Below are 8,653 nucleotides of genomic sequence, written 5' to 3'. Positions count from 1 at the left end.
AGACACTTTGTATGTATCATCCCATTTCATGCAGTTACCCATAAGTATGAAGGCATCAGCTCGTACTCCACAGAGTGTCTGCTTCAGGGCAGCGCCCAAGGAAAATTCCCACTCATGTTAGTATTAAGGATAATTATAAGTCTCAGAAGTGATTGGATTCTTTTAAAAATTCTTGGACCCTGAACTGAATAAAAGACTCTATCTCTCTGTGTTTAGAGGGGTAGGGGAGGAGGTAAAAGGAATTAGTCAAAGTTTTAGAGCCAGAATTGTGACTCAGTTATGGAATGTGTGCAATATATTATTTTTTAAACCTCTTTCCTGTTTCTGTTCCATGTCCCCACCCTTGTTTTTCTGCCTACCTTCTCATTTAACTTATGCTATCTTTTATTTTATATATCCCTAACAGTAGTCATAAATTCATTCTGGAATAAAGGAGAGGAATATAAATGTATTTTTATTTATCATAGTCCTCGCTTTATAGATGAGGAACAGGCGCTTAATTTATCTAACTTGCCCAAGATTACAGCGGGTCTATTACCTATTGCTGGATAACAAATCACCACCGAAATCAGCTTGAAACAACAAACATTTGTGACCTCACTCTGTTTCTGAGGGTCAGGAATCTGGGAGCAGCTTCCCCGAGTGGTTCTAGCTCAGGGTCTCTTGAGTTTGCAGTCAAGCCATCAGCCAGGGCTGCAGAGTCACCTGAACGCTTGTCTGAGGCTGACGAATATGCTTCCAGCTCACTCACATGGCTGAACATTTTCATTTCTTGCCACATGGGCCTTTCTGTAGGGCTGCTCACAACATGGCAGCTGGCTTTCCCCAGAGCGAGTAATCTGAGAGAGACAGACAACGAGAGAGAGACCAAGACAGAAGCTACAACATCTTTTACAACTATCTTGGAAGTGAAATACAATTACTTTTGTACCCTGGTAAAATTTGAGAAAGCATTCCACAGGGGTATGAATTCCAGCAGAAATCACTGGAGGCCATCTTGGAGGCTGCCAATCACAGTGAGTACATGATGTAGCGGAACCTGCGTGATGCTGCTTTTGCAGAAGTGTTAGATTAGAAGAGCCATTTCCATTCCTTTCATCTTGAAAACTAGGGAAATAAGCACCAGCAAGTGGTGATGTTCTGGGTTTCTAGTTTTCTTTCTCTGACCCTGCTTACAATTGCCAGTGCTGCCACAATTTCATCCATATAGTTTTGTGTAGCCTCACATCTCCGCTTAATCACTACTAAAAGTAAGTCCAAGAACCTCAAGTCAACAGTAAACAACTGAATGTTTGGATACCACTAAGGAGTTAAAATAATAGCTAATGGACCAGGTACAGAGTGGTTCATGCCTGTAATTCCAGCAGGCATGAACCTGGGGGGCCGAGGTAAGAAGATGGCTTGAGTCCAGGAGTCTGAGACTGCAATGAGCTATGATCATACCACTGTACTGTAGCCTGGGTGACAGAGCAAGACTCTATCTCTTAATGAAAAAAAAAAAAAAAAAAAAAACCAATAACACTATGTATGCTTATATTCTCTGAATTTGGTAGAGTATGAAACGATTGATTATAATTTTATTCTGTGTACTTTTTATGTTCATGGGAAATGTATGCATATAGAGGATACAAGTTTTTGGTGATTCCACCCTCCATGAGGGGAAATTGTCAATGTAATGAGAAAATCCATAAAGATGTTTTTATGGAGCATATTTTTTACTGCATTGCTGAACTGTAGCCAGATTTTGTCAGGGAAATAAGAACTTGTTGTTTTCCTAGTTTCAGGGAACTGCTGGCTCAGTGTTCGGTTTTCATTCCACGAATCCATGACTCACGAATCAATGACCTGGATAAATGAACACTGAGGATCTCAGTTGCAGTTGGCAATTACCCTCCCTTTTGATGGCACTTATTCTATTCTGCGTCTGGAAATTCCATTACCACTTGAAGTATGTATAAATGGATGTCACCCTGAAGGTTTAAACACAACCCCTATTACTTAGCCAAGACTGTTCTGAACAATGGTGTTTACTAATTAGCTCAATTTCAATTTCAATTTCAATTCTCAAGCCATTGCTATGTGCCTGTGGTATTTGAATGTTCTTATAACTTTCTTTACATCTTGGGGCTTCCCTTCAGGGCCTGTTGTGGTATGCCAGTTTGCAAATAAGGTGATCAGTTTTGTCTAGGGAGAGAAACTTCTCTTTACATTTGACTTAGTTCTATGCAAACTACTTGGATAAATATTCTTCGAATGTTTGTGTTCTAGGGTGTTTGCTGTGTTCTGCAAATGGAGAAAAGAGTAAGACATAGTCTTTATGCCTTTAAAAATTTGGCCAAGCGTGGCGGCTCACGCTTATAATTCCAGCACTTTGGGAGGCCGAGGTGGGCGAATCACTTGAGGACAGGAGTTCAAGACCAGCCTGGTCAACATGATGAAACCCTGTCTCTACTAAAAATACAAAACAATTAGCTGGGCATGGTGGTGGGCACCTATAATCCAGCTACTCAGGAGGCTGAGACAGGAGAATCGCTTGAACCCAGGAGACGGAGGTTTCAGTGAGCTGAGATCGTGCCCTTGCAATCCAGCCTGGGTAACAAGAGCGAAACTCTGTCTCAAGGAAAAAAAAAAAAAAAGAAAAAAGCAAGCATTTTTTTTTATTTCTTGCAAATTAATTTCCCCTTAACCCAGATGTGGTGAAGCCACTGACAAGCAAATTGCAGGAACTCTTTGATATAGGAGCATGTCTCTTCCAACTCCAGCTTAAATGTAATAGTTTATAACATGGCTCCTAACTTTTTGGATTTCAAGGACACGCCTCGGCCTCCCAAAGTGCTGGGGTTACAGGTGTGAGCCACCACGCCTAGCCTGTGCTTGCTTTTTAGAACGGGTTTTCAATGCTTTTCTTGTATGTGTCTCGGGGAGTGAGGGGGAAGGTGAGTAGTGGGAAAGGGAACTTGTGTCCACAGTGGTAGAGAATGTGAACTGCAGTTGTGGAAAGCGGCTGTTGCCAACATGGAAACGAAACTGGTTTGGGAAGGATTTCCCCCCCATAAAATCTTATACAGTTTAGGTAAAATTAGGCCTGATGAATGTAAACCTTCTACTTATTTCTAGGTGTTAGGCTAAAAAATAAAAAGGACCTTTGTATATATGGGTCTTTTTTCCCTCTGATGTTTTGCAAGGGGAAGAGAGAAGGGATGAGCCATTGGATCCGGGTGTCTAAGCAAGTCAGCAGTAATATAATCTTTAACTTGGCCATGATGAAGGCTGACTGTGCCCAGTGTCCTTCATTCAATGCACCTATAATAGCAGAGCTTTGCATGGATTCGCACATAAATGCCTCTCTGGAATTGAACTATATCCATACTTTTCGGGAATGTGTCATCTTTGAAGTGCGATTCAAGGAGAACCACAATGATGATAAAAGGACTAAATAATCAAAAAGATGCTTACGAAGAGTATAGGGATTCCTCTATCTGAACTCTGAGGCAGTAATCTAACAGGAGTTCATCTGTCCTGGGTTTCTCCCGATGTAAGCATTTTAAGAAATGATCAAAAAGATTTCCTTGAAAACTTGCCAGACAACAATAGTAAATAACAGGCTTCCATCTCTACCGTACACTTGGACACACTCCTCATGCATGTGGTGAAGCGAGGGCTCTGAGGTCAGACCTGCCCCATCAAATACTTGCTCCACCCCTTGCTACTGTCAAGTCACAGCCTTGCTAAGCCTCAGTTTCCTGCTCTCTATAATGGGAATAATGGTTCTTATTTCACAGGCCTCTTGTAAACAGAAGTTTTATACATGCACTAGCACATGATACTACTTTTTATATTTTAAGTGGTATTATTGCTGTTTCTTCTGGAAGGAGTGCTTCTCTCCTGCCCTCTCTGTCCTCTCCTGTTCACTGGCTACCTACTATCTTTGAGTCTGGAGGATGCTGATTCGTATGCACTGGTTGGTTCTTTCAGGTTCCTTGAAACAAAGGCATCTACACATGAACAATAAATGTGCTAATCGTCAAAAGGCAGATAATTTATTTTGGTTAGCTGTCACATATTTAAGCAAATTAAAATTTGATATTGCATTACTTCTAGACAAAGTCATGCTGGGAAATAATATAAAGTTTTAGACAAATTACATATTCTATCAACAATGCTGAGGCTGCCCTCTCCTCATGACCTTTAGCAACTCAGCAATGAAAATACTGGAAAGAGGTGAGCTCACCAGTGAGGATGGGTGAGTCCTTCCTGGTTCCAGCTTTGCAAAGAAAAGAAGATACATGGCCTCTAGGAGAGCAATCCTAACCTGATCTGGCACACAGGGCTGTGCCTTGAAGCCTGTCTTGCCTGAAATGACTAGCTGAGCGGTTAGAGGTTGAGAGAGAGAAACTGAGAAGGGCTCCTTTATCCTCCTTTACACACTCCCCAGAAACAAATTTTGTAATTAAGTTAAAAGGGAGTGGAGGAGACAGAAGGTTACATCTGCTGCTTAGAAAGTCTAGGGAAAGGTTGAGTTGACCTAACTTTGAAGAGCACTACTTTTAGTCACTAATTCATCCAGCCAATAATTATTGGACACCCAATGTGTGGCAGACAGTGTTCTTGACACTGGAGATAAAACAGGACAAAGATCCTGTTCTCATGGAACTTGCAACCTAGTGGGGAAATGATACAAAAAGAATTCCACAGGAATCCCACAGCAGATGCAGCCCCACAGTGGCAAAGGAATGCTCTGAGGGTGGGCTTGGTGTGTTTTCCACTCTGAGCACTGTGTTTGAGACTCACTCAGAGACAGGTGTGCGTTTTTAATGTTGTTACACTGATTACCAAAGCAGTAACTTCCACTTAAAGCAGAGAGTATTTTTGACCTCTCAAAAATGATTGACATGGCTTTGGAGATCTATTTTTGTTCTGCATTCTCAAGTTCACGTCCTTTGTGGTAGCCAGCAAGGAAAATATCACCCTGCTGCTAGTGTCATAGAATAAGCTCTATGTTATCCGTGATCCTTCGGCCTTGACATGCTGAGAAGCAAAACTTTGATTTACATAATGTCATTTTATGCTTTAAGCCTTGGGGTTACCTACCTAGCATTTTGTTATTTGATGTACTTACCTTTTTATATACATAACTTACCTTTAAAGATACACTTTACCTTTTATGCCTTAAGAAGGCATAAACTTAAGAAGTTTCCACACAAATTTTAATAGGGGTCAGAAAGCTTAGATGAGGCCAAAACCTGGATAATATTATACATGTACTGATAAAGGCATGAGAATGACCTTCAGATGTCTGTAGGCTGGTGGTTTATAAAAGAGGAAGGTTAGTTTTAACCTAACCCAACCTCCACCCCTTGTAAAACACACACACACACACACACATACACACACACACACAATAAAAGGACATGTTAGGGTTTGCATTTCAGCTATGGAGAGATATCTAATATCAAGTCAATATTGTTTTTAACTCTGGATGTACTCTATTAAATGAGTAAGAACAAGTCTTCTCTCAAATATCTCACACAGATTATTGATTAATTACAATGAAGAAAAAAATATCTTTACATTGGGACTATCTGACAGGTACCACCATAACCAGTGAGTCTAACCATCAGTAATAAGGGTGATGATTGACTGACATCCTGTTCTTCCCAGTGAGATACAATCGCCTATGTAATCAGCATCACCTAGGTAAAATTCTTACCACAGAATATCTAATCCAAATCTAATTATGAGGAAACAAACAGACAAATTCATATTGTGGGACATAATGTAGGGCAAATGTCTTGGACCCTTCAAAACTGTCAATATTGTGAAAGACAAAGAAAAAATAGATAAATAAACATAAGGTGGGAGAATGCTCCAAATTAAAAGAGACTAAAGAGACATGATGGCTGGGTGATTGGGTGGTGGGTGTAAAAATGAAGGAAAGGAAAGTAGAGGGGAAGAAATGGAAGAAAGGAAGAAATATCTACAAAGGACATTTAGGGGACAATTGAAGAAATCTGAATATGGTCATTTTATTAGGTAATGATTTTGAATTGGTGTTAAATTTTCTGAATCTGATTGTTATGAGAGTGTCTTTGTCCTTAGGAGATGCATGCTGAAATATTTTAGATATGAAATGTCATGAGACCTGCAACTTTCAAATGGTTCCAGAAAAAAGTAAATACACATGGGAGAAAGTAAAAGAGAGGGAAACAGACATGGCACGATGTGAATCGGTGAATCAGGGTGAAAGGAGTGTTCGTTGACTTATTCTCTGAATTTATCTTAGGTTTTAAATTTTTCCAAATAAAAAGTTGTATGTAGCAGGGGTCAGGAGACAAGAAAAGTCTATTTGAAGGAAATTATTATAGAAATCCAGAACAAAAATAAGAGCTAGAGAAAACATACACAGACAACTGATGCATGAAGCCTCAGAGGAAGAAAGCCCTGGACAAAGGACAGAGCTCTGGAATGGGGATGGCAGGGCCTACACTCGCCAGTCTTCTCTGTCATCACAGGCTGTGTGATCGTGGACATTTGCCTAAGCTCTCTGTCTTCATTTCTTAGGGCTGCCATCACCAAAACAATAGGTATTTATTAGGCCGGGCTCAGTGGCTCACGCCTGTAATCCCAGCACTTTGGGAAGCTGAGGCGGGTGGATCACCTGAGGTCAGAGTCCGAGACCAGCCTGACCAACATGGAGCAACCCTGTCTCTACTAAAAATACAAAAAAAAAAAAAAAAAAAAAAAAAAAAAATTAGCCAGGTGTGGTGGCGCATGCCTATAGTCCCAGCTACTTGGGAGACTGAGGCAGGGGAATCGCTTGAACCCGGGAGGCAGAGGTTGCAGTGAGCCGAGATGGCGCCACTGCACTCTAGCCTGGGCAACAAGAGCGAAACTTCATCTCCAGAAAAACAACAACAACAACAACAACAAAAACAATAGGTACTTACTGTCTCACAGTTCTGTTGGCCAAAAGCCCAACATGAAGGTGTCCGCTGGCCCTTCCCTCTCTGAAACCTGTAGCACAAGATCCTTCCTTGCCTCTTCCTAGCTGCTGGTAGTTTCCCCGCAATTCTTGGCACGCCCTGGCCTGCAACTGCAATATTCAGCCTCTTTATCTGTCATTACATGGAGTTCTCCCCTCATGTGTTTCTGTTCCAGTATCTCTTCTCCTCTTTTAAGGACACCAGTCCTGTTAATGATGACCTCGTCTTAACCTTGATTACCTCTGCAAAGACACTATTTCCAAAGAAAGTCACATTCATGGGTACTCGGTGTTAGGACTTTAACATATCCTTTTGGAGGGCACAATTCAACCCAGTCCACTCTACACCAATTTCTCCAACTCCCGAACTGGCATGGGGAATCCGTGGTGAACAAAAATGAACGCTGAGGTCCCTTGAGCTGTGAGTCTGAGGTTCTGGGTATCCATCTGTTCTAAGTCCGTACATCTGCCAACCTTGGGCTACTAAGGAGCCCAAGAGAGACTTGATGAGGAGGAGGTTCCAGGTTATTATAGAACAGATAAGCAATGTGGCCTTTGGAAAGCATGATTCATGTGAAGTTCTTGGCATAGCAGGCTGTTCTAGTTTGCTTGTCGCAGTCATCCTTTTTGTCCTCATTTTTATTTGTCTGAATGATTGCTGGTCAAAATGTTTTCTAAGCTGAATTGCCATCCTGTTATCCCATCAAATTACATAAAATGGGATGTTAGTGTTTTAAAAAAATAATTGTTACATCACAGATGATTTCAAATGTTGGACAGGCTGCCAGCTGGAGCAGATTAACAAGGAAAATCGAGACGCCTCTCTTTTTCTTTGTCCTTCAGGCTAAAAAAAGGCAAGATAAGAAGAGAGGACATTCTGTAATGAATAAGGGTGGCTGCACCTTCAAACTATCCTGGGCCCCTCCTGCTGGGTCAGCTCTCAGTATCTGGAGGAGGACACCCTTTGAGGTCCTCGGGGGACTTGCAAGCAGAGCAGGGGGTACAGGGAGAGCATAAATGGAGATGAGACTCTGTTCACAGTCTTTCCTGATAGCCCTGTGTTTTCAAAGAGAAAACTATGTCAAAACCAGGGAAGGCGAGGGGGGAGGTGAAAAAGGACGTTTTCCAAGAGCTCCAGGCCTACAGTCCTTAATGCGACACTACCTGTTGTTTACAAAGATGCATCTGCCTCCGTCCTGCATTTCCCTCCATGGACACCAGGCATGTAAACCAGGACAGGGTGGTGTCTTATCTGAGAAACCTCTCCCTTGGGAGCAGGAAGCAAAAACCTCAGCAAAATGAAATCTTATCCCAAATTAAATACAGCGCTGTTTTTCTTGACTTTCAGAAATTATTTAGACAAACAATTTGTAGTTTAATTATAATGTTATTATGAAAACCTGTTCCATCACTTGCTGCCAACACTAGGTAAAAATACTGGGGATTCACAATGTGTCATTATTATTCTAGTCTTTCTTTGCCATTCCTTAAGCAGTGAGAGTTATGGATACATCAGCATTTCCATTATTACCGCTCATTTTCAAGGCCTCTGTCTTAGTCCTTGAAAATTGCATCATACTGGATAGAAGCCTAGAGGTAATTTCCTTTAATGTTATGGCAGCCGCATTTTTTTATGGTGGTGTGTGACTTCGCAAGTGATCTCAATATCTT

General features: G+C 41.4%; 1 long non-coding RNA gene across 1 annotated transcript; it reads right to left on the bottom strand.

Moving 5' to 3' along the window:
* Positions 1-428: 428 nt before the first annotated feature.
* Positions 429-7,173, bottom strand: LOC114680299 (uncharacterized). The gene is made up of 2 exons (XR_003732451.2): positions 6,948-7,173; positions 429-839 (listed from the first exon to the last, which is right to left on the bottom strand). It is a non-coding gene; the product is annotated as an uncharacterized LOC114680299 (long non-coding RNA).
* Positions 7,174-8,653: the final 1,480 nt, after the last annotated feature.

This window comes from Macaca mulatta, chromosome 8 (assembly GCF_049350105.2).
Source record: "Macaca mulatta isolate MMU2019108-1 chromosome 8, T2T-MMU8v2.0, whole genome shotgun sequence".
In the NCBI taxonomy this organism is placed as follows: domain Eukaryota; kingdom Metazoa; phylum Chordata; class Mammalia; order Primates; family Cercopithecidae; genus Macaca; species Macaca mulatta.
This window is presented reverse-complemented; position numbering and strand designations above follow the sequence as displayed.